This window comes from Saimiri boliviensis, chromosome 3 (genome assembly GCF_048565385.1).
Source record: "Saimiri boliviensis isolate mSaiBol1 chromosome 3, mSaiBol1.pri, whole genome shotgun sequence".
Lineage (NCBI taxonomy): Eukaryota > Metazoa > Chordata > Mammalia > Primates > Cebidae > Saimiri > Saimiri boliviensis.
Window position 1 is genome coordinate 45,877,368 of NC_133451.1, and position 26,497 is coordinate 45,903,864.

At 37.0% G+C, this 26,497-nt stretch overlaps 1 protein-coding gene and 1 long non-coding RNA gene across 2 annotated transcripts in view; one reads left to right on the top strand and one right to left on the bottom strand.

Annotated features, from left to right (window-relative positions):
- Positions 1–26,497, top strand: part of GABRB1 (gamma-aminobutyric acid type A receptor subunit beta1) — a 416,562-nt gene that overhangs the window by 325,028 nt on the left and 65,037 nt on the right. The window lies entirely within an intron of this gene.
- On the bottom strand, positions 1,370–24,960 carry LOC141583990 (uncharacterized). The gene is made up of 3 exons (XR_012516830.1): positions 24,853–24,960; positions 9,876–10,004; positions 1,370–3,327 (listed from the first exon to the last, which is right to left on the bottom strand). It is a non-coding gene; the product is annotated as an uncharacterized LOC141583990 (long non-coding RNA).

Genomic DNA, 26,497 nt, shown 5'->3' on the forward strand with positions numbered 1-26,497 from the left:
CATTATAGGAAAGTTTACCCTGTTGAACCAGGTTATTTTATATAGCAAGAGTAAATAAAGAAATACACACACACACACACACACACACACACACACACACACACACACCACTTTGGGAAACTTCATTAACTTTCTTAGGTCTCAAAGGTATTTCTGAATGCTGAAAAGCCATAGTTTACTAAGTAATATCTAAGTGGCTAGGAAGAATTCTACTTTCCTTCAAAGTGCTAGTTATACCTTTTTGTATATAAATGCATTTAGAAACTTAACATTCCAAAATTTAACATTTGATATTCTGTTTCCAGTTAAGGTCCCATCAAGAAAACAGAAGAGTCACTCAATATATTCAAGGTGTCACAAGTTTTAATATAGGGAACTAAGAGCCTACACAAAGAATAGAAAAGCTGGTGAACAGAGGTCAGAGAAACCAGCCTTGGTAATTTCAGCCAGCAGCACCCAAGCAAGGAAGGTGTTGTTATACTCAAGGATCTCCAGGAAGATCCTACCAACTATCTCAGTCTCTAGAGCAAGGTGGAGGTACTCAAATTCTCCCCAGTAAGTCTTTGTGAGTCTCACATCAGCCCATGCATCTGGCAGCAGTTGCCTCCAGACAATAATGGCCTCTCCTCTACCATGTTTCAAATCTGGTGTTGTCTTAGTCCATTTGGGCTAGTATAATATAATACCTTAAATGGGGTAGTTTATACACAACAGAAATTTATTTCTTACAGTTCTGGAGGGTGGAAAGTCCAAGACCAAAGCACCAGTAGATTCAGATCCTGGTGAGGGCCCACTTCCTGCACAGACAGACATCTTTTCAGCATACTCTTACATGGCAGAAGGGATTCACTAGATATCTGGAGTCTCTTCTATCAGGCATTAATCTATTCATTAGGGAAAAGCCCTCATCACTTAATCACCTCCCAAAGGTCCAACCTCCTAATGTCATCACCTTGGGGCATAGGATTTCAACATAAAAATTTCCTGTAAACACAAACCCTGAGACCATAGCAGGTACCAATGCATGTAAGGCAAACTCAAACCTGGGAAAGGAGATTCTGAAAAAAATTTTTTGCACTATCTTTTCTATGAGAGCTGTGGTAGTGATGCCAAGTTGACACAAGCAATCCAAGGCAAGTATGTCAAAGTGACCTCAGAATTTCATGTCGCATTATTCGTAAGTCTGCTGAAGCATAACCTGGGATCTTATACTCCAACTGGCATAGCATAGGAGCAAGCCACACAGCCACAGTAAGGGAGGATACTTCATCATTCATTCAACTTTCAAACCATGTAGTCAGTAAATATTTCATAAGATCTTTTCATGTGCAGTGAACAAAACAGACATGGACCCAGCCCTTGTGGCACCTGCATATTGATAGGCCTTTATTCTCAACTCCATTAAATTTGCATTTTGGGTAATTTACAAGCTGTTGGGTCATTCACAGACTTCGGGAGCATCAAGAGTGTAAGATTACTTCAGCCATTTAAAAACCAACTTTGCAAAAATCATTCAGTTCAGCTATAAAAGCAATCCAAAATACTCACCAAGTCATAAGACGTCATTTCTTGATTCATTGTTTTGATCCCACAACACCAGTGGCCATGCTCTCTGGAAATTATCATGATAATCAACAATGTTTATATAACCTTTTTCACTTATGGAAATGTATTCTCTAGCATTGTCTTGTTTAACCCTCATAAAACATCTAGCAAGTAAAGGTGGGTGATTTTTCTCTTTTCATTACTGAAAAATCTGGGACACAACAAAGGGCAGTAAATTATCTAGTTAATTAATGACCAATGGTGGACTGCAAACTAGGTCTTCGCTCTCAAATGAGTGTTCTTCTATAGGTATTACACTGCCTGTTTTGTGCTAAAAGAACTAGAACCAGCATTTGATATATGTGAAATTGTAGAATTTTTAAAACTCTGACCGTCTAGTCATTTTTATTTCACACTTGTAATTGTTTTTCCAGCTTGAATTCCGAACCAAATGGTCTGGAAATGTTCTTTTCTTTGTTTAATGGAAAAAATGAACAAATCTTCTTCGGAAAGAGCCCTTCCTTTCATGAACATCCCCTGCAATAAATAGGTCACCTGGTCACACTCATTTCTATGAGTAGTTTATTAAGTCAAATCTGCCCTGAAAGATCTATGCCTGGCAAAAGTCCTTTCAGGGAACACAAGCACTTATAACAGAATTTTAGAACCAGAGAGGACACTGAGGATTATTTAGGTCAACTCCCTTATATAGAGATGAAGAGAGTGAAATCCTATGAAGCTCAATGGCATTGAGGTCAAACTCACACAGTTAGTTACTTAGAAGCAGACTTGTGTGCAGAAGTCTGATTTGAAGATTCAGTGAGCTGAATCTATGCTGTCAGTATGTGAGGGGTGCAGGTAAGTTTTTTGTTATTTTTTCATTTACTTTATCTTTTTTCTCTACATGAATTAGTCTTTAGAAATGAAAGTTTTAAACACGTCTTTTTGCTTAAAATCTAGTTGTGGAAACTTAAAACTACCTAAAAAACACAAGACAAGGAAAAAATAATTGCTAAATAATGGTCCATAAACTAGAATTTCTGTAATTCGCTAAATAAATACATCAGGGTTTTATTTTTAGTATATGTCTCATTCTACAAAAGATGTGAGGCACCTCACAAACAAAATACTTTCTATGCCAAAGGATTAAAATTAGCAATTATGATGACTAAAACAAAGGAAAACCATGGATAGAAAAATCATAAAACCAGACTTGTTACTACAGGTGAAAGACCATACAGTTGAAAGAAACAGACCTCAGATTTATCACTTAGTTTTCTAATGGCTGAAGTAAAGAAAACATAATTTATGATTCAAATTTTCCGTAAAATAAAAACCTTGTTTACTATTCAGAAGATGTACAGCTTTTCCTAATGAGGCATGAGAAATAGTTCTCCAGTAGGTATTCAGAAAGAGGGCCATGAATTTCATCCAGTTCTTTCTTATACAGTCCGTCAATGTGGTCCATTAGTTCACACCAAAGTACAATTCATAAAGCAGTCTATTAGATCCAAAATGATGCCACTAAGGGATCCAACAACCTTGTGGTCTGGCTTGCTTGAAAGACACCATTCAGGGTATGTAGAGAAATAGATCGATTTCGTGACCTTCAAGTATTTCTTCCAAAACATTATTTATGGCACTATGCAAAGCAAGAAAACAGATCTCAATGCTGTCATATTTGGCAAGAGCTTGTGGTGTGAAGATTCCCTCATGCTGGCTGATGGTTGCTCCACAAGCTTGGATAATCAGCCAAGTAGAGACGAGTGTCATTGAGGTCATCTGTGAAAATGTAAAGACCTAACTGAGTCCTGTTTAATACCTTTGTGCAGGCCTAAATAGTATGGTTAAAGTCACCCCCAATCAACTTAAAAAAAAAAGTGTCTGTTCTGAGTCAAGCAGAAAACAGACCTGAGACAGTGGTTAGAGAATTTAGGAATGGCTATTTGGAGGAAATGGGACTTGAACTTGGACAGACAGGGAGGAGAAGTGAGGACTTTTTAAACAAGGAGAAAATCACTCACCACAATGGAAGGAGGTACAGGTAGGAGACAAGTCAGTTTGGGATCAATGCTTGCGACTTTGAAATGCAGCAACAGTGGACCAAATCTAAACGCAATTCAGCTTGACCCTTTTTATGGAAATATTGCCAGTGGAAATTTCTTTAATTTAATATGACAGCACTGGCTTGATAGGATTTCAAGCCAATGAATTCAGTAAGTGGATTTGTTTTAATGACCTTTGCTAATTTGTTGAATGCCATGAAAATCCCCTGCAGACTTTCTAACAGTTCCAAAGCTAAAAATAATGACCTCACTGAGGATTCTGTCAGCTGTTCTGATTGAGAGAATGGCTGAGAATGACTGATGGACCCTGGTTGCGAAATGAGACTCAGAAACTTGCAGCCTGGTGTGTATATACCAGAAAATTATAGCTGTGCTCACTAGAGAGCATATGCAGGGTCCGAGGACCATTTCTTATTATGAATAAGAATTGTAGTTACATTTATACTTAATTGAAATCCAAACCTGTGCCAAGTATTCATGTTATCCTCACCACCTTTCTATGAAGTAAGAAGTATCACTGGCTTCTACATGTGGTAACAGAAGCTCAGAAACTTTTGGTAACTTGCTCAGAGTTACACATCTAGTTAATACCAAAGACCTTAAACTCATGGCTTTCTGGCTTAAAAGCTAGTGTTTTAACCTCTGTACAACATACATTGTCAGCTTCTTAGGGACTGTTGCTTTAGAATAAATTACTAAAGTGCTTTTGTTGATAGTATAGAGCATAATAAAGGAAAGCAATTTCTCAGAGAATAATCATGGAATTTGAATGCTATCTGAGAACCTAAAATTTTAAGGCTCACTGAGGGATCATTAACCCTCTCTTCTAATTCCAGATATGGCATGTCAAAGAGTGGTACCAAAGGTGAGCAATTCAGAATACTGCTAGACTTGGGTAATGGAGAAATTGATGGTTGGGTTCACCATACTGTGCTCTTCAAAACTCTGCCCCACTGTTTTCTCTGGGGCAGGTCAACAATTAGTTGTAGAATATGAGAAAGGAACTGTGTTCGGGTATAAAAAGATTCTTAAACAGGATTTACCATATATTGTCACATGCCACCATGATATTATATGGTTAGAATACTAGAAGCTGGGTTTCTGCTTTTGTAATGAAAATATCCTGATGTTCCTGAGAATATTAAAAGGTTATTAGTTTGGAGGAAAAAATAGCAAAACATATAGAAAATCATGTATATCTAGGTTACAAAATCTAACATACTGAATCTTTTTGAGGCAACTACCCCTTAGCATTCAGAAATGAACATGAGCACAAGTGCTATAATTCTTGGTTGTATTTATTTTTTTTTTTTATCTTAAGTGTCAGTGTCAGTGGGGTATCTCTAATCTGCTACTGGCACATAGCATTCTTTTTTTTTTTTTTTTTTTTTTTTTTTTGAGACAGAGTCTCACTGTATCCCACAGGTTGGAGTGCAGTGACACAATCTCGGCTCACTGCAACCTCTGCCTCCCGCATTCAAGAGATTCTCATGTCTCAGCCTCCCAAGTAGCTAGGACTACAGGTGTGCACCACCACACCTGGCTAATTTTTGTATTTTTGGTAGAGACTCAAAATACTATGTTTCCCCATGTTGGCTAGGCTGGTCTAGAACTGCTGACCTCAGATGATCCACCCACCTTGGCCTCCCAAATTGTTGGGATTACAAATGTGAGCCACCATGCCTGGTGGAATTCTTGTAAGCAAAACTCTCAGTCTATAAAATGTTTTTCAGTGCCTGGTGAAGTGTTTATCCACACTATTAAAATCTACATCTGATCTTAGCTAAATATGTGTCTTTCCTCTTCCCTGAACAAATGGATATTCTCTCTTGAAGGCATAGTATTTAGAATTGGCATCAAATAATCAGAAACGTTTGGTTAACTGGTAAATTATTTTATTAATTCATTCAACAAACACTTATAGGTTAGGTGGGTCCTTGCCACTATGATGACAACAGAGAGCAAAAGTTAAGAGAGCCACTTCCTCCCTAATGGAGCTTTCAGGCAGTAAAGGAGATAGGCACTTATCAAAGACTTACACCAGTAAAAGTAAAACTGCTAATGAAATAGTGATATTTTATGCTACTAAAGAGTAAATTAGAAGAATTGGACTTAAGGAGGTAAACAGAGTTTTGTTGAGAGTGTGCCTACTGCTTAGATATCTAAAGGATGAGTACAGAGTTAACTAGACCAAGAGGAGAAGAAAGCATGTTCCAGGCAGGGAAGACATCAAGTTCAAGACTCTATGGCAGGAAGGATCTTGGCAAGTATGAGGGATGAAAGTAAATCTAAAGTGGTTGTAATAATAAGAGACAAAAGACTATGATGTGAGTTGAAACTGGAAATGTAGGTATAAGTTGAGCATTCCTAATCCAAAAATTCAAAATCCAAAATACTCTAAAATCTGAAACTTTTTAAGCACCAACATGATGCCACAGGTGGAAAATGTTACGCCTGATCTCATGTGACTGGTCATAGTCAAAATACAGGAACACAACAGTTTATCCAGTGTTCCTAGGGAAAAAAGACGCCCCCCGCCCCACAGCTCCTTCTGCTGTGATTTTGTCTTTTCTGCATACGCCCAGATTCCCCCAAGCAAGCACACCCACAAAGCATAGTAAAATGGCAGGTGTGCAGATAAGACATGCCAACAGCAGTTTTGCAGCAATGCTGCACATGAGGCCACAAACCTACATACATTACTCAGTGTGCATTTTTGCCCATTCTTTGCTCTGCGGTATAAAGATACTGTTGAAGATGACAAAAAGACTGCAGATATCCCTATCAATAATAGTGAGAAGAAAAAGAGAAAGAATTTCTGTTTGTGTATAGCACAGAAAGCCAAGCTGCTGGAAAAACTGGGCAGCACTGTAAGTGTGAAATATCCTACAGAAGAGTAAGGCCTTGGAATGACCACCACAAATGACCTGAAGAAACAGAAGGATAAACTGTTGAAGTTCTATGATAAAAGTGATGAATAGGAGTTAATGAAAAATAGAAAAACACTGTGTAAAACTAAAAATGAAGATCTTGACTGTGCATTGAAAAAGCAGATTTGTCAGCATGGAAGCTGAACACATGTCACTTAATGGGATACTGATCATGAAATGATCAAATATCTATTATGATGAACCAGGACTGAAAGAAACTGATGATTCAACAGGCTGGTTGCAGAAATTTAAGAAAAGGCATAGCATTAGTTTTCAAGATTTGTGGTAATAAGGCATCTGCTGATGATGAAGCAATGGAGAAACTCATTGATGAGTGTGCCAACATCATTGCTGATGAAAACCTGATGCTAGAATAAGTCTATAATGCTGATGAAACATTATTATTCCAGCATTATTACCCCCAGAAAGACACTGACTTCAGCTGATAAGACAGCCCCTATGGGAGTTTAGAATGCCAAGGACAAAATAGCTGTGTTGGCACATGCCAATGCCATAGGCACGTGTAAGTGTAAACTTGCTGTGATTGGACAGTTTGCATCCTTGCTGTTTTCAAAGACTGAATTTCTTACCAGTCCATTTTTAAACAAAAAGGCATGGGCACCAGGGACATCTTCACTGATTGGTTTCGTAAATAATATTTTGGACCAGCAACCTCATGCTCACTGCAGGGAAGCTGGATCGGAGGACAAGTGTAAGATCTTCTTATTCTTTGACAACTGTTCTGCACATTCTCCAGCTGAAATTCTCATCAAAAATAATATTTATGGAAGAGTGCCAGCGTTTCACTCCTGTAATTCCAGCACTTTGGGAGGCTGAGGCAGCAGATCACCTGAGGTCAGAGGTAGCGACCAGCGTGGCCAACGTGACGAAACCCCGTCCCTACTAAAAATACAAAAATTAGCCAGGTGTGGTGCATGACCTCGTCTCTACTAAAAATACAAAAATTAGCCAGGTGTGGTGCATGTCTGTAATCCCAGCTACTTGGGAGGCTGAGGCAGGAGAATCGCTTGAATCTGAGAGATGGAGGTTGCAGTTAGCCGAGATAATGCCACTGCATTGCAGCCTGGGTAACAGCAAAACTCTGTCTCACAAAAAATAATAATAATTTATAATAGTGATGTTCATGCCATTTATTTTCCCCAAATGTGACTTCATTAATTCAGCCACATGACCGGGGTATCCTTATTTTTTATTGACGAGCAAATATAAAAACACTTTCTTAAATAGTATGCTAGCATCAGTGAACAGGAGTGTGAGTATAGGTTTTCAGATAATGTAGCATGAAGGATGCTGTATATGCTGTTGCCAACTCTTAGAACATAGTAACTAAAGATGCAGTTGTGTGTGCCTGGCACAACCTCTGGCCTACCATTATGTTCAGTGATGATGATGAACAAAGTGTCGAGTTTGAAAAATGCCATATGTCAAGTGAGAAAAAAAAAATGATGTCTGACTTCCTTACATTTACAAACATACATATTTTTAGAGTCCATTAGTAAGCTGATAAAAGCAGATATTGAAGTTTTTAACATAATTATGAGGCTTCAGTTGTTCATTCATTGACAATGGTGAAATAGCCAAAATGGTTCTAAATCAAGGTGACTGTGATAATAGTGACAATGAAGATGATGTTAACTCTACAGAAAAAGTGTTATGGACAACGTGGTAAAAACATGTCATGGACTTATTGAAGGACTAGATTAGCATGCTTTTCATAACAGAACAATAAATCATGTCAGTTTATAAAATCAAAGAAAGATGTCTGACACAAAAACCATTAATGAAGCAAATAGCTCTGGAGAAAACATTTTAAAAAGCCATCCAACAGAATGCCTCCTCCTTCTTAAAAGACTCACTTCCTACTCCCTAGCATTCTTCCAATATTTCTCCTCACCTGACAGAAAAACACAGTGTACAGCAACCTTTTAATAAAAACAAAGTACGGTATGTGGAGGCTATCCTGTTTGTTGCTATTGTTCAGGTATGTGGGTGCTGTTACCATGCTTCTCAGTTATGCTGAACACATTTTTTAACTGTATTAATAGTACATTATTTTTTACTAAGTACTTAGGTGTGAATAAGTATAAGAAAATGATTGCTCTTTGCAGCATAAAAACTCAGAGTCAGGAAGGATGGTGATGCCAAAAAGAAAGACAAATTGCCCACACTGGTGGCTAAGATAGTGACATCTTTGCTTTCCGATGGTTCAATGTATCACAACTTTTTGTGCAAAAAATTATTTAAAATAATTCATAAAGTTACCTTCAGCATGTGCGTATATGGTAGATATGAAACATAAATGGATTTGTGTTTAAGCTGTGCCCCCTCCCCTAGATATCTCATTATGTATATGAAAATATTCCAAAATCTGAAAAAATCCAAAATCTGAAACACTTCTGGTTCCAAATAATTCAAATAAGGAATATTCAACCTTTAGAGGACTGATCTTTCATATCTTGAAGAAGTTTTGTCTTTAGCCTAAGAACAGTGGAATACTGAAGATTTTGAACTAGGGGAAGGAGAGCTATATGATAAGACTTGTGTTTTGAAAAATCGTACTAGCTCTGATATGGAAAATGAATTGACACCAGTAAAATAAAGAAACCATTTTTAAGACTATCAGAATGGACCAGGAAGAAATAAGTTTTGATTGGATCAGGTGGAAATGGAAAGAAGTAGATGAATGCCAGGGAGAGTTAAAAGGTGAAATAGATGAGACTTGGTTAAATACACAATATGAATAAGCAAGAGAGAGGAATAAAGAATTGCTCACTTGATTTCCTGGGCTTTTGCTTGAATTAATGGGTAAACATGGATGCCATCTACCAAAAAGGAGAATACCGGAAATGTTTTGGATTCTGAGTGGTAAGTGAAGAAGAAATCATAAGTTTAATTTTGGACAGTTTGATGTATGATACAATTCTGGGGTAAAGGGAGGTCTGCCTTGAAGATAGAAATTTGTGAATTATTTGCACATTTTGATGATAATTATAGCTATCAGCATGGGTGAGTTCTACTAAGGAGATGACACAGGGTAAGGAAGAGGGTTTGGGAGGCCTTGGGAACTTCAGTATTTAATAACTGGATAGAATAAGATAAGAATGGAAAGAAAAAAAGGAAGGAACAGCCAGAGGAATGGAATAAAATAACGGAGTGTTGAGTCACAGAGGCCAAGGAAAGAAAGGAAAGTAGTTCCTCCCTTATCCATGGTTTCTCTTTCTGACATTTCAGTTACCCATGGTCAACTGTGTTCTGAAAATCGTAAATAAAAACATTCCAAAAATCAACAATTCATCAGGTTTAAATGACTCACCATTCTGCGTAACCTGATGAAGTCTCACACCATCCTGCTCCTTCAGCCTGGAATGTAAATCATCCCTTTGTTCAGTAGATCCATGCCATATACGCTGCCCATCCACTAGTTACTTAGTAGTCATCTCAGCTGTCAGATAAACAAAACATAATACATATAAGGTTTAGTACCATCTGATTTCAGACATCCACTGGGGGTCTTAGAATGCATCTCCTGCAGATGAGGGGGCACTACTGTAAAATAAACGGATTCAACAAGCTCTGACCTGAAAAAAATGCACACACACACCCCCATATGGAGCCATCTCATTAGTAAGATTACATGGCCTTCGAGTCAAGTTCAAAATAGAATAGAGAAAAGAGCATGGAGTTTGATTCCCAGCTCTGATATTAATTCTTAGACCCTAGGCAGTTTCATCTACTTCTCTCATTGAAATTATGAAAATTATATCAGAATTTACACACACCTTATAGCCCTCTCATAAATGGTGGTCTTTGCTTCTGTTGTTATTTATAGATTGTAGAAACACTTATTGACTTTATTTCCTTGAAAATACTAAGGAAAGAGAATACAATAATCTACACTGTTCAAAATATAAAAACCTTTTGCAAAGTGACTGCAATATGCTTTATTGTGCTTAGATAAATTAATATTTGAAAAAATGTATTTATTACTTGACATTAGTTCTTATTTTCTCATTATTTAAAATATTTTCCTCTTGGGCTCAGATTTTATATATATGTAAAATGAGGTTGTAAGGCATTCATTAATGATTATATATGGGGGGCTGTATTTTCAATTTATGTTTTTCAAGTAACTTAAATTTCTCTATATACTTTTAATATATCTTAATTTACTATAAAGCTAACAAGAACTACTAACAAACTCCCCTATAGTGAATTGAAACCAAACATTTCTGGGCTTAATTGTAGCTTTGCCACCTATGCAGGTCATTACATTACCTTATGCCTCAATTGCTTCATCTGTAAAGTAGGCACAATAATACCTCATGAAGTTCCTTTTAAAAAATGTGTTCACATTAAACCACCCAATAAATATTAATGCCTTATTTACATCATTATATAATATAATATAAAGATGGAAAAAAACAAAAATGGACACTTGAAATGGTAGCAGACTGTGACTATATTGCAAGCTATTGAATTAGCACATACATCACCAGAAAAATATATGTAGAGTGCAACAAACTCTGGATTTACCATCATCTCATAGCCTGTAAACTGAAATAGTTCGTAACCCTGATCAATGTGAACATTTAACTTTCACATGATTTGAAAGAAGAAAATGATGATTTATCCTACACTATATTTCAGTGAAGGATACCCAACTGAGAGGCTGTCACAGATAATTTCCTCAATAATGTTTTGTTGAGTACATAAACAAAGTGAAGTTGGATGAGACTGAAGTTTCTTTCCATACTTTAGAAAATGTATAAAAATTAAAGATTGTGCTGATTTTGCAAACTTCATAGTTCTGTGGAAAAGCATTGTTACACTGAGCTCTGCAGCCATTTATTCATTCAACAAGTACTGTACCCTACCACACAGACACCAGATTAGATACCATTATGGTGAAAAAAATCACATCTATAGGTGTCTGAAAAAGCACCATATTGAAAAACTGTGATACAATCACAAGATTATTTCAGAAGCTACCAAAAATATATAGCCTCCCTCATCTAATTCTCATCGAATCCTTCCACATTAGGCCAAGTGTGTCTATATTTGCCCAATAAAACACTATCCAATCAAACCAAATTAAAAACCAAGACAAATTGTTCATTCCATTGTTCTTAATTTTTTACCATATAATTTTTATTTCTTTAGGATATTGTTTTATTTTAGATTCTGAGCATATTGGTACACTCTAATTCACCTATTGCCTGATTGGCATTTTGACAGCCACATTGTTTTGGTTTGCACATTTGGGTTTGCTTATTTGAGATATTTTGTTTGTTTCTTCCTAGTAGTGAGAATTTGGTGAGAAGAGAGTATAAACGGTTCAGAGATCATTCCTGGCATGTTTCTGTATCCATTTTCTTTCCAATGCTTTTTAGTTAAGCAAAAACAATGTATTGGTCTTTTTTCATGCTGCTGATAAAGACATACCTGAGACTGGGAAGAAAAAGAGATTTAATTGAACTTATAATTCCACATGGCTGGGGAGGACTCAGAATCACAGTGGGAGGCAAAAGGCACTTCTTACATGGTGGCAGCAAGAGAAAATGAGGCAGATACAAAAGCAGAAATGCCAGATAAAACCATTAGATCTCGTGAGACTTATTCTCTACCATGAGAACAGTATGGGGAAAACCGCCCACCCCATGATTCAAATGATCTCCCACTGGGTCCCTCCCACAACATGTGGGAATTATGGAAGTACAATTCAAGATGAGATTTGGGTGGGCACACAGCCAAATCACATCAAACTACTACAAAGTGTAATTAATTTCATCAAGTCCTTCCATTTCAGTGTTTTCTCTGCCATTGAAGTCAAGACACATTTTAAGCGAGCTCATGATAAATGAGGTAATTAAATTTACCTCACTTTTTTTTTAACCTACAAATTTGGGGCCTAATTTCTAGATGTATAGTTTCTTGATCAAAAGGTATTTCTCTTACAAATAAGTTGATAGTTCTCTTACAAATAAGTTAAAAATTTGGTTATTGCTAACTTGTTGTTTAGGTAAATCAAAGATCAATCTTTAACTGAATACTTTTGTAAATCTTGGTGTAAATACCTTGAGTTGATTTTCTAACCTGTAAAATAATACTTCTTCCCACCTTTATAGCCGAAGTGGTATAGTAGGAAGAACACCAGCTCCACCAATTACTCTGCCTTTCTTATAGTCAAATGGGAATTAATATCTATCTTGAAATATCATTGACTCTAGTACACAGTAGGCATTCATTTTCAATTTTATTTTTCATCAGGTATACACATACATGGTTTAAGAATTCAATAGTTTTCCAAAGCCTATTATAAAAACAGCATTCCCTTATCACCCTCGGAATTCCGTCTCCTTCCATTCCCATAACCAGTAGTAACTGAGTTCACAACCCTTTTACTTTATTATTTACCTTCACTTTTCCAAATGACATCACCAGTGTACTGTTACTTCTTAGTTTTTCAGGTTTACGCATTATACTATTTTTTCACACTCTTCCACATTCCCCTGCCAACACATACACACACACACACACACACACACACACACACACACACACACACACACTTATCCCCCAAATATTGATGACTAATGATCAGCATCCACCAGCATTAAAATATCGAAATACTCCTTTATAGATTGGAAAATAATTATTGCTCTGAAGTTCCCAAGAACCCATCTTCTCTTTCAGCCTAGTCACACCCCTAGAACCTGCAGGTCTTCTCCTTCAATAATTCAGCAATTAACGGAGTAATGCCTAGCACAGGCGATAGCCCTCAACATGACCCACTGTCCAGCATAGATTGGTTTATGGCCCATACATAACCAGTTGGTGAATATTTAATATACTTAATATTAATGTGTAATAGTAATATCACATTTTTATTATACTTATATTCACTGTTCACGTTTTTATAACTGTATGAACTTTGCTCACAACTGAGCTAGGGTGCTGTCTAAATTCCCTTTCCTGCACACCCTTGCTTGCTTCCCATTATTAAATTATTCACAAACTCTTTATTTATTTTTTTTTGATGCACAATGCACATCTCCTCTCTTAAACACACACTCTATCATATTCACCTTCTTAGGGACATCTTTCCCAGAATTCTGTGTTCTCATGCTACAATCTAAACTGGTTGCTCTCCAGGCCTTCCTGTACCACCATCATCTTAGGATCTTTTTTCCTGTCATCTCGGAATTTTTTGTCTGTGTTTGTATTGCAGTCTGTTTCCTGAATTCCATGTCATCTTTCTTGACATTTGTTATTAAGGTGGATTTTTCCCCCATAGCTTCCTGAAAGTGGCTGCAGAGAAAATAAAGTCTTTAAGATCTTGTATATCTGACAATGTCTTTATATTCCCCTAACGATTGAATTGAAGTCTACATGAATTTTGTGTTAGAAAGGTGAGTGCTGAACAATGAGAACACACGGACACAGGGAGGGGAGCATCACACACTAGGGTCTGTTGAGGGGGCTAGGGAAGGGATGGCAGAAGGTGGGGATGGTGGGGAGGGACAACATGAGAAGAAATGCTAGATATAGGTGATGGGGGGATGGAGGCAGCAAACCACATTGCCATGTATGTACCTATGCAACAATCATGCATGATCTGCACATGTATTCCAGAACCTAAAGTACAATAAAAGAGAAAGTGAAAAAGAAAAGAAAATCAAACCTTAAAACAAAAACAAAAGCAAAAACAACAACAACAACAAAATGAAATGAATTCACCTCACTTTTTTTTAACCTACAAATTTGGGTCCTAATTTCTAGATTTATAGTTCCTTCATCAAAAGGTATTAGCCTCTTATCAAACTTTTCTGTGGCAGGCTTTTTTTTTTTTAATCCTTCCCCTGACCCCATGCTTTTGAAGGTCTTTCTCTCTCTTTTGTTCTTTCTTTTCTTTCTTTCTTTTCTTTCTTTCTTTCTTTCCTTCTTTCTCTCTTTCTTTTTCTTTCTTTCTCTCTCTTTCTCCCTCCTTCCCTCCCTCCCTCTCTTCCTTCCTTCCTTCCTTCCTTCCTTTTTTCTTTTTGACAGAGTATCTCTTTGTCTCCCAGGATGGAATGCAGTGGCACAATCTTGGCTCACTGCAACCACCACCTCCTGAGTTCAAGTATTCTCCTGCCTCAGCCTCCTTAGTAGCTGGGACTACAGGTGTGCACCACCAAACCCAGCTAATTTTTATATTTTTTAGTACAGATGGGGTTTCGCCATGTTGACCAGGCTGGTCTCAGCTTCTGACCTCAGGTGATTTGCCCACCTCAGCCTCCCAAAGTGTTGAGATTACAGGCATGAGCCACCACACATGACCTGGTCATATCATCTTGAAACTCAAGGAAAATGTCTTAAAGGTCTAGATATCTGTGAATTCATTCACTCTCGTGTGCTTCCACTGTGCCTTTCCAGACCTTAATCATATCCTTTCAGAATGAAGGGACTCAGTTTTCACAAATGAAAATAACCTTAGAATGTGAAGGTTGGGAGAGAGAATTGTTTAATTTTGCAGTGACAAAACACAGAGAAACAGTATGGTCTACAGGGTTTCTGGGGTCATTCAGAGAGGCAATATAGTGCTTTTTATGGCTTTTGGCTCCCTGTCTTTGGCTATAACTACTACAGCAGCATTTCTTCTCTGGATTTCAATTTGGTAGGCCTAATTACTGCTTTCCTAATTTATAGAAATTGTTAGCACCATTAGTGCAGATATATCAAGGTCCCTGAGGGAGCAATAATTCTGCTGTACACTTAAATTGATCTAGTCATTTGGTTCATCAACTGTGTGAGTCACAAGATGGACTTTCCCTGAGATACTGTAGAGTAGGGGGTGAATTTCATCCCCACAGCTCTGACACTTTCTAGATATATCATCTTAAGCCAATTATTTAACCCTTCTGAGTCTGTGTTTGCACTATAAAATAATGTGTACCTTACGGGTTTGTTACAAGGATTAAAGGTATGTAAAGCAACTAGAACAGGGATTAATGCATAATAAGCATGCAATGAATATGGCTATTGTTAACAGCACACCGCTTGGCACCTAGTAGTTGTTCAATAGATTATTGTTGAATGAATTAATTGAATGGATGAATGAACAAAGAAACTAAATTTGGTTAAGATCTGGCTCTCCAAATGGTTTGTAAACCCTGAGAATAAAGATATGATGTTTGTGTTTCTCATATTTATATCCTTGGAGTAAGCACAGTGCTTCACACAAAGCAGAAACTGACAATTACCCCTTAAAAGAATTTACCAATAAAAGGTTGAGCCAATAGACATATGTTGTTCTCTAATTTTCAGGATGTAAAAAATTTTTCTCAGGAAAACTATCAAGTACACATATTTAGAGATGTCAGTTTGCTATTACAAAAGCATCCTCTGTTCCTCAAAATTTGGTTTCCAAACACACACGTTCAAAGAGCAAATTTTAGGCAAAGATTTCTTTTCTGACCATGTCCAATCAAGTACTCAGTCAATCTTGTCTGCAGTGCCATCTCTAGCTGCATTCATACTAAGGACAAAATAAGAAACAGGAAAATCCTGAGTTTAGGGGATGGAAAATATGTACCAAGATAAAATGGCCTTTCTGCTCCTTGGCTGATGGAGAGGCTAGTTTGTTTGGCAGAGAAGAGTGGATCATAAACCTTAATAAAAATGGCTTGGAAGATGTTGATCTAGTTTTAGATTTTTTTTAATAGTTATTTTATCCAAAGAGCTTCCATTCCATAATGTTCATTGATAATGTCACGCAGAATTGACATTTATTTGTTGTTGCTCTGTGTATAAAAATCTGATAAAATTGGATTTTAAAAATTTTATTTGATTGATATTTTTGATGCTCCTGAAGGCTAAGAAATGATTACAGTAGGTCCTATATGCCAGTCTCGTACTACAAGACATATGTTATGTCCAATTCACAAACATCCTTCAGGGTTTATTGCTATTTCTGTTTTACAAATGGAGAGGCTGAGACCTAATATAAGAAATGTGCCAGTGGTCACTTTGATGCTGAGCAGAAAGCCAAGATACAAATCCCATTGTGTGTAATTTCAAAGTTCATGTTTTTCAATACCTTTCTCTCTTCTAATGAGATGTTTTCCCTAGCAGTCATAATTAAATATTTTCATAGTCAATAAAATAATGTTATATCCTTCACCTGGCACTATCACACCAAAGCACTTAAACCAATTCAACACATACAAAAAAGTTAGGACCATTAGGAGTAAGATTTATGGAACTGTTATAGGCAGCAGTAGTTAAAAGTGATGCAGAGAGAAGATTGAAGAGGATTGTAAAGAACAGAAGTGAAGAGAAGAGTCTCTGTGGCCAGTAGTCAGTGGATGTAAACATCTGTCTACATATGTGGTGAATGTTGGTCATTTTTGGAACTCCCAGCATTCCTGTGTCTTATGTGTCTCCCAATTTGTAAGGTAGAGCCATCTATCAAAACTGAGAATGTCTTGCTTTCCCAGCACCCCTTGCAGCTGAGCATGAGAGATCAGGTTCCATGAGTCACTCACACCCTTTGCAAATGTCGAATTGGAAGTTAGTGATATAAAGAAGAAAGGTGTGCAGAGATTGTGCCCTGACAAGAGAAGCCCCATAAAAGCAGCTTCTGAAGTGGTTCTGGGGCCCTCCTCTGGTCCCTAGACTCAACAGTGTTGATGGTACAAGTGATGTTCAGAGAGCTGCAGTGGGATATTCCTGGGACCAGTTCCATAGCATTCATCTCGGCAATTGTTCTTGGCTTTGTGGCCTCCGAGCCTGGTTCTCCGATGTTCTCAGTGATTCTGTGGGCTGCCCAACATCTTTTAATCAATTCCTTTCTATTTAAACTAGTCTTATTCATTTCTCACTATCCACAATTAAGAATCCTAACTAAAACAAAATGTAAATAATCAGAATATGATACTAATAACTAGCATATGTTGAGAGCTTATGATGTGACAAGGCACTATGCTAAATGCTTCAAAAACACTTTACTCCTTAAATCTTCACCACACCCACCTATTTCCATTTTGCAGAAATGGACACTAAAGTATTGAGAGGTTAAGTGACTTGCTCAAAGACATATTGATAGAAAATAACAGAGCTAACATTGAACTCAGCAGTGTGACTCTATAGGCCACTCACTTAGCCACTAAACAAGAATGTATAATTTAGAGGGAGCTTGCGTTCATATTTTTTAGGATGTAAATTTCTATAGGTAGTTATATTAGTCATAGAGTTCTCCATAGAAATAGAACCAGCAGAATGTATATGTGTGTATGTATACAAATATATGTGTGTGTCTCTATATATACACATATTATATATATGTCCATATTATATGTGTGTATATATATATATACATATATACGTTTGTATACATATATATATACATGTATATATGTATATATATGTGTGTGTGTGTATGTGTGTGTGTGTGTGTGTGTATATATATATATATATATATATATATATATATATATATATATAGAGAGAGAGAGAGAGAGAGAGAGAGATTCGTTTTAAGGAATTCACTCATGTAACTGTAGGGGCTGGTAAGTCTGTATCAGTAGGGTAGGCTAGCAGGCTAGAGACCCAGGGAAGAGCTAACGTTGCAGGTCAGGTCTGAAGGCAGTCTGGATGCAGAATAACTTCTGTACATGTCTGTGTCCAAATTTCCTCTTCTTTTAGGGACACCAGTCATGTTTGATTAGGATCCACACCAAATGACCTAATTTTAAGTCAATTTCCTCTGCAAAGACCCTTTCTCCAAATACAGTCAGAATCTGAAGTTAGAACTCCAACATATGAATTTAGGGGTGAAGAAAACACAATTCAAGCCATAACAGTAGTAATTTCAATGAACCCGAATGTAACTGTAATGTAGATGTATCTTAATAGAACTCTAATGTAAGTGTACTCTTAGGAATTTTTCTGAGTTTGGGTGATATATCTATAGTTTGTTTGGGGATCCCCTGTGTTTTTCCAGTCCTGCTCATAACCACCATTAAAATGGTAACCATAACATTATTGGAGGCTAAGGTCTCCTGTATCTTAATTAAAATAGCTTATAGATGATGATGGCCAACTACATAGTAATTTTAGGTTGTGTCCCACAAACAGTATGACAAGAACTAGCTGGACTACAAATTCCCAGTACTTAAACCCCTTGGGAGAATCAAATAAAATAAACCGCATTATTGCACAAAAAGTGAAATGGCTTCTCAAAATATTCTTCATGTGCAAGTACTGATGGCTTTTGGCTGTAATCTCACAGCTCTTGCAAAGGTTTCAAATCTCAAGGGGGCCAGACAGTATTATGAGGTCTGAAGTACACCCCTTAGCAGCGAACATCATGATGGAAACATTTATCATTTTTTCATCTGGAGATTTGTTATTCAGCAGTTGAAAGCAAAGGTGAGCATTTAGAAAAGCTGCCTTAACTCTTTTATCATTTATTTAGAGGAAGTGAAATCATCTTGCATTTGTAGAGAGCTTTGTACTTTTCAGAGTGCTAACACATACATAAGTTCATTTAATCTAAATGGCCCTTGATTGGCCTAAAAGTTAAACCCTCTTCTCAACATGTCTAGTAATCTTAGAGAGCACTTTTTGAGCTAAAAAGGAAAAAATGACCCAATGTGAGGAAATTGCTCTGAAGGCATTCTGTAAAATCAAGGCACCATTATTATACAAATTCATAAATAATGAAGCTGAGTTAAATCCATATGAGAATTCTGGGGATTATACAAAGACTTTCAATTTTTTACTGTTTACTTTGTTTTTAACACCATTTTTTGTAAGGCTAGCTCTCAAGTCCAATTTCACCATATTAAAAGTTTCAGACAAAAACATCCCTTTATTTTCATTCTGCCTTTCTTTTAATAGCCAATCCTACATATTCCATTTAAAGAAAAACTGAGGGTAATTTGTGGTCAAAAGACTCTAACATGAAACACCTCAGTAAGATGGTGCCTGAATATTAGCCCCTATACAAAGCAGATGGTGAATTCTTTTTTAAGCAAATCGGTGATCTGTGTTTCTGCCTGTGCGATTTCTGCATGAGACTTGAAATAAAAATGAATTTCTATTTTGTTTCACTCTGGGAGCCTGTTACATTGACCAATATGGGAGTGGGGAGGATCACCTAGGATGTCAAAATGTAATTTCAAGATGTACAACAAAGGCATTGGCTATTTCTACTCTCTGCAGAAAAGCTTTTTTTAAAAAAAAAATAAACAGACCCAGCATAATCTTGAGAATCCATTTATTATTCTGCTGGTGGAGTCTGTAGCTACAGAGACATCTGTGATACGGGATAAGGAAGATTTTTTTTCCCATAAAATTTTAAAAACACAAAGAGTAGAAATATCATTTTTAGGATTGAAAACCTAAGAAATAACTTCATATTTTGCCTATTCTTTCAAACAATTGATTACGGCAGTGCTGCAACTCAGAGGTTTTTTTTCTCTCTCTCATTTTTTGGTGTTAGAAAATAAAAATGGAATCCAACCTCCTTTCACATGTAAGGAAATAGCAAATTTTCCAAAACAAGTATGAAAAGCTGCCAGTGTTGAGAATAACATGGCTCTAATCCTGAGTTCTAATTATGGTGTGCAGTGATGTATCTGTTGGAGTAGAAGTGCAGATAAAACCTTGTTTCAAAGACATTTTCTGCTATGGATTTGATTATACAGTTCCATGGAGCAAATCATAATGCCTTTACAGTTAGTCCTACAAATAGCATCTCTACTATCTTAACTTAAATTGTCTGTCATTTCAATGGAGAGTCTACTGTATTTTTTTAGAATTCGAATTTGGAGACTTAAAACTACTCTTCAACTGCTATATATGTTATTATAGAGAGAGTAAAGTGGAGCATTGGGTCAAGAATCCATATAATTAAGATGCCTAAGTCACTTTCACATGAATCATTCTGGCAATTCAAGTTGTGGTCAGAAATAATAATTTCAATATTTATTGAACATTTTCTATATAACAAACACATTCTAAATGCCTTATACATGTTAATTTATTTACTTCTCACAATAACTTATTGAGAATAAATACTATTAATATTTCCATTACGTAAATGAGAAGATGAAATCACAGAAATTTTGCATAATTTGATAAAGATCAAACTGCTACTGAAAACTGTGGACAGAATTTAAATTTAAAATTTAGTTAATTTGGGTCCAGGTAACCACCATAAAATGAAGCCTCTTGAGAAGCTAATGACAAGAAAAAAACAGTAGTGCATCGCATGGTTTTCTGTATCTGTAAGATTACAACAAAGCAGCAAAAAAGGAGGTCAAGAAAACCGCAATGATGTTCCTGGCCATAACAACAAAAAATTTCTTCTGGAGACTTAATGAAAGTATGCCAACAAAATATCTCATGGATTAATAGTAAACAAGCCAAAAGGAAAAGGGTAAAATGTATTCTGGATTCAGGCAGAAATGACAACATATGCAAAAGCTTTGTGGCAAAAGGGACATGGGCATTTGAGAACTGAAGCTGAAGCCAGAGTAGCTAAAGTCAGAGGGAGGGGAGCTGCAGGAGATGAGGTTGTAGAAGAGACAGAGCAAAATGAGAAACCGTTGAGGGAACTGAGGCAGGAGGTAACATGAAAATACATGCTGCCACTGCAGTAAATGATTTGGAAAAGTACAGAGTGGAAGTGACTAGACCAGTTCAGGAGCATCTGCCAAATGTGAGGAAAGTGGTGATGGCAGTGATGATGGAAAAAAAAAAAAAACACAACTGGACTGATTTAAGAGAATAGGAAATGACAAATTTGATACTGGAGAAAAGGCAGAAGACATCAAAGATTACTCCCAAGTTTCTGACTGGTGCAACTTTGTTGATGATAGGTTTTGATGGGGAAATCAAGAGGTCATGCTGAAGATATTGAACTTGAGGTGACTTTAAGTCATCAGCTGGAGTTGTCAAGTGGGCAGTAAAACTATAGACCTGGAGCTCAGAGGAGAAATCTAGGCTGGACATGTACATTTGGAAGTTATCAAAGTAGAGAGAGTCATTAAAGCCAATGGCATGGATAATTTGCCTAGGAGAAAATATAAAATGAGTGAGAAGAGAGGAAGCCCTAGAACTCAACTTTGAGAGAAAAGCATAAGTCTGCAAAGAATTATAACAAGGAGCTTCCATATAAATAGGAGGATCACTAGGAGAAAATAATGTCAGAGAAGCCACTGGAGGAAAGTTTCAGGAAGGATGGCAAGGATAATAGAGCCAAATGCTGCTGGCTGGTCGAATAAAATGAGAACTGAAAATTGAATATAGGAAAATGAGGTTCATAGCCATAGTAGTATAAACTGTTTGGGATTGACGGAACTAGAAGTCAGAGTGGAGTGAGGTAAATGGGTAATGAAGAAGCAGACACAGGAATTATGGATAACTCTAGAAATTTGTCTATGAATGAAGGACAGTGAGTAGAGCAGCAGCAAGAGAGAAAAATGGGATAAATAGAGTGACCTTAGCCGTAAAATTCAAATCTATAATGACAGTGTCTCAGAATTTGCCCACATTTCTAGGCTATTGATGTGATTCTCACACAGAATTATAAAATTTCAGCATTTTTCAAAGGTTTGAGTAGCTTGTAATTAATCATAAATTTTATATGCTTCCAGGAGACTTCTTTTTCTTTCGTATAGTGATCCATTAATCTGGTTATGATTGTGGCACAGAGAAGCCCAATTCATCTGTGCACTCAGAGGACAGACTAGAGTGCCTATAGAAGTTTAGGTTATTGTCCATCTGTTGCTGAGGAAGTAAAAGGAAGAATCTTTCCTTTAAGCAACGTAAGACATAGATACTTAAAAAGTCCTTGAGTATCAACCATTCATCACCGTTTTCTATTAAATATCTATCAAGTACATGCTGCATATCAGCTATTACATTAGATTTTGAGAATACAAAGGCAAATAAGACACAATTCCTAACCTTAAGATGCTCATCAAATAGCAGGAAATGAATATGTGTAAACAGATGCTGCTAGTACACTGTAAACATGCCACGAAGAGATAGGCACCAGACACTACACAAAAAAGGTACCTGAAGCATCAGACTGATAAATGAGAATGTGTGTCTAAACGTGTGTGTGTGTGTGTGTGTGTGTGTGTGTGTGCACGCACGCATGCACCCCTGAGGGGGCTCAGTTGTAGAATATTTCATGGAGATTAAGACAACCAAATTGAGTCTTTAAAAGTATTGGTTTACATTTATTGAGAGATTACAGTGTGCCAGTAGAGTGTTTAGCACTTTACATCTTAACAAATGTATTATACCTCACTTCAGAGATAAAGAAATTGAGGCAAATAGAGTTGAAATAATGTGTCCATGGTGACACAAACTACTGAGGGTCAGAGTTGGAATTTGAACCCTGTCTTTCTTCAGAGCCCATCTTCTAGAATACCATGATACATACCGTATACCATGGACCATGACTTAAAATTAGAGATTAACCAAGCTTTGTATGTGTCGGTGATGGGGGAGGAAAACATCCATCTCAAGCATGAAAATCAGACTCTCTTACTTTTGGGTTTTCTCATCCCACTCTGATTGCAGGATACTGAAACAGCTATCCCAGGGTTGAAAAGAGGAAGACGTAACCATTTTCCCAGGTCACATTTAGAATACCAGTAAGCGGAAGGAGGCTTATTATAAAATAATCTATGATCTGGTTTCCTGGTTACCAATAGAGTATAAAAACCAAACAGATTACAGGTTCTGTCCATTTTAAAGTAAAGTTTGTTATGAATGGACTAAAGGATAATTTTGTACTTAGGTTAATAAGTTCATCTTGAGAAAAACAGCTAATAAGGAAGCAATCCTGTTCCTTTCTGAATGATCCCAAGTTAGTCTCCGTCAGACCACCTGGCAGTCATGGTACATAGAGCACAAGAGGTGATTAATACCACCACCCTGGGATGTACAGAATAAATAAACAGAAGATCATAAAAGAGAAACAGTGTTCACCTGGACAAAGGCAGGAAGATGTTAGGGTTAATCATGCCTAGCTTCCCAGAACACTGAATCCAGACAGAAGAATGTTCTTTTATGAGCAAGAACTCTCAACAGCAGCCCTAAGATCAAGGGAGGAAAGAAACGAATCTATTTCTCATGCAATGACACATTTATCTGATAGCTGGAGACAGAAATGGTCTAAATTCACACAATACAGACTGCATACATCAGAGACACAATATAATAGCAATCTTACATTTACGACTGAGACCAACAGAGAAGACACTAGAAGAGGCTGGCACTGCCTTGGATTTTTTGAGAATTCCAGAGTGAGGATTTTGGGGAGATTCTCTTTCACATAACTGAGAGGACCTTAGGGGGATAATTAAAAAGTGGGAGGATGAAGGCCTCTAAACTGTCCAATTTACGTTACAGGTTTTCATCATGTTTTCAAGTTTCTTGCCTTTTGTAGCACAAAAGCAAATTACAAAATTAAAAAAAAAGAGAAGACAAAGAAGAAGTTGGAGTAAAAGAAAAAGATGGAGAACAAGAGGAGAAAGAGAAAAAAACTATTAAAATGATAAAGACAGAGAAGGAAGTTGAGGCAAATGAAAGAATAAAGTTAAGACTAAAAAGAAAAAGAAAAGAAAAGAAAGCAACATTTCAGGCTGAAAATGGAAGGTTCATCAAAGATAAAACCTAAAAAATAGAAAGAAATAAAAAGAAAAACTAAAACCAGTTAGATTTTTTAAAAGTCGAAATATGAAAGAAGGGTAAAAGATTAAAGATAAAACCAGCATAAATAAAAAACATAAAGGGCTAGAATCAGTGAGATAAAAATCTGGAAACATGGAAGTTAAAGGAATGAAAGATAAAAGCTAAAACAAGAAAATCCAAGTTAAAAGCAATACTTAGAAGCTGAGCATAAAATTCTTTTAAAGATTGCTTAAAATTTGTTTTCTCCTTAAAATGGAATAGAAAAAGAAAAAAGAATTTTAGAAAGTACAGACAAGGAAAAAACAAGAATCCTAAAGAATGAAGCAGAACAAACTAAAATAGAAATAGGGAAAAAATTAAATAATCAACTTACACCATGGCAACAAGAAATTCTAAAATAATATCAGGATGCTGCTTTGTACCATAGAATATGCTCTTGAGATAACAAGAAAACAAAAGGAATAGGACGAAGAGGAGAAAGCAGCGAGCACCCAGCTGACTGCGCTCTGAAAACATATTCTCAGTTGCTGTACATCCTTCCACCTCTCCAGTCCCCATCTAGAGGTCCCTCTGACCCAGAATAGAAAACAACATACCATTTTTCTCTAATCCTCAGCTCAGCTGCACGTCTGCTACAATAAGAAACACAGTCAGAAGCCTCGGCAGTTTAGATACGGTGAACCCTAGGAAAAATTGCAAATGATAGTCTGTTTCACTTTTTTGTTTATTTGTCCCTTCAATATCCTCCTACCCTTAAAGCTATAACTCAATAATTTATTAGTTAATTGTCACTTAGTTTGAATTAGCTTAATTCAACCATTTTCAGGATAGTTTTCAGTTTAAAAGAAGGCCCATTGGAGAGAGATTTGGCGTAGGGATTGTTTCTTCCTACCCAGTGTTCTGGTGATCAGCAGCACCAGGAATATTCATGTCAGATATCTTCCTTGCTCCACCCCAAATATACCCCTCCTCTCGCCATCCTTCTCTACCCTGCTCTTTGTCCTGGAGGGTGACCCATCTGGGTTGTGGCCATGGCCTTGTTTGCTCTCTGTCTTCTGGTTGATTTTACCAATGAAAGGCAAGGGTGGGAGCCTAAAAAATAAGACGAAAGTGATATCAAGGTATTTAATCCTGTGTTTCACTCATTACCATGGATTGGCTCCAGCCCTCTACCAAGGCCACAGCTCCTACCTGAGGGCCTTCTGCTGAGCTACACCTTCTGGATTCTGAGCACAGGTAATTTGCTCTCTCCCTTGACTCTTCTGCCCCAGAGGTGGTGGTGACTGGCTTCCTAACCGTTGCCTGCCCCGGGACACTTTGCTGTCCAGTTCTTACCTTGTTGCTTTCTCTGCCCAGTCCTGAGGGTTGTAAATAGCCCTTTGATTAATTCCTCAATTTATTCACATTGAGTATACCATCTGTTTCCTGCTGGGACCCTGATTGACACAGTAGGTAAAAGTATGTCATAGGCAAATTTAATTTTAGCATTCTCCACCCAACATTCAGTGCCCTCATACTACCCATAGGCTCACCATAGGTTCCCATTTTGAACAATTCCAGGACTCGTGAAGCCATTGTGTCATCTGGAATGTGTCTGACTTCCTTTCTTGTCCAAATTTATTTTTGTGTTGAACCATTTTCCCAAGACACAGATCTCTTTGGTGTGCATGCAGGTGAGTTCCCATAAGCTAATCTCTGCCAGAGAATGTATTGTCTCTCATTCAGGTAGCAGAGTGTCTCCTAATGGCCCTCAAATTACAACGTAAGCATGAGTTATTCCAAACACAGTTCTTAGCTAGCATCTCATCCTACAGTTTTGTTTTCCACCTACCTATTCTAAGCACTGCAGCCAGATACATTTCTCTATAAAGACATTCTCATTGTGCTACCCACTGTTTTTTAAAAGCCTCAATTGCTACTCATTGTCCATAGTATAAATTCACAATCTGGCCCCAAACTGCATCTCCTATTTTATCCACTGCTACAGAGAGCCCTAGTATTAGGGTAACAGCATAAGATGGGAAAATGAAAAAAAAAAAAAAAACTCAACATTATCTCCCCTTTCCAAAAATATTTTCTTCTTTCCTTCTTCAATACAGAAGAATGATGTCATGTGGCAGAGGTAGACTTTTTCATGAGATGACATTCATAATTTTTCTCCAAGTTTAGTTTCTATGATGAAAAGTTGCAAGGTTTTCACTGTGAGGGAAGAATTAAAACTGTGACCTAAGCTTTTCAACT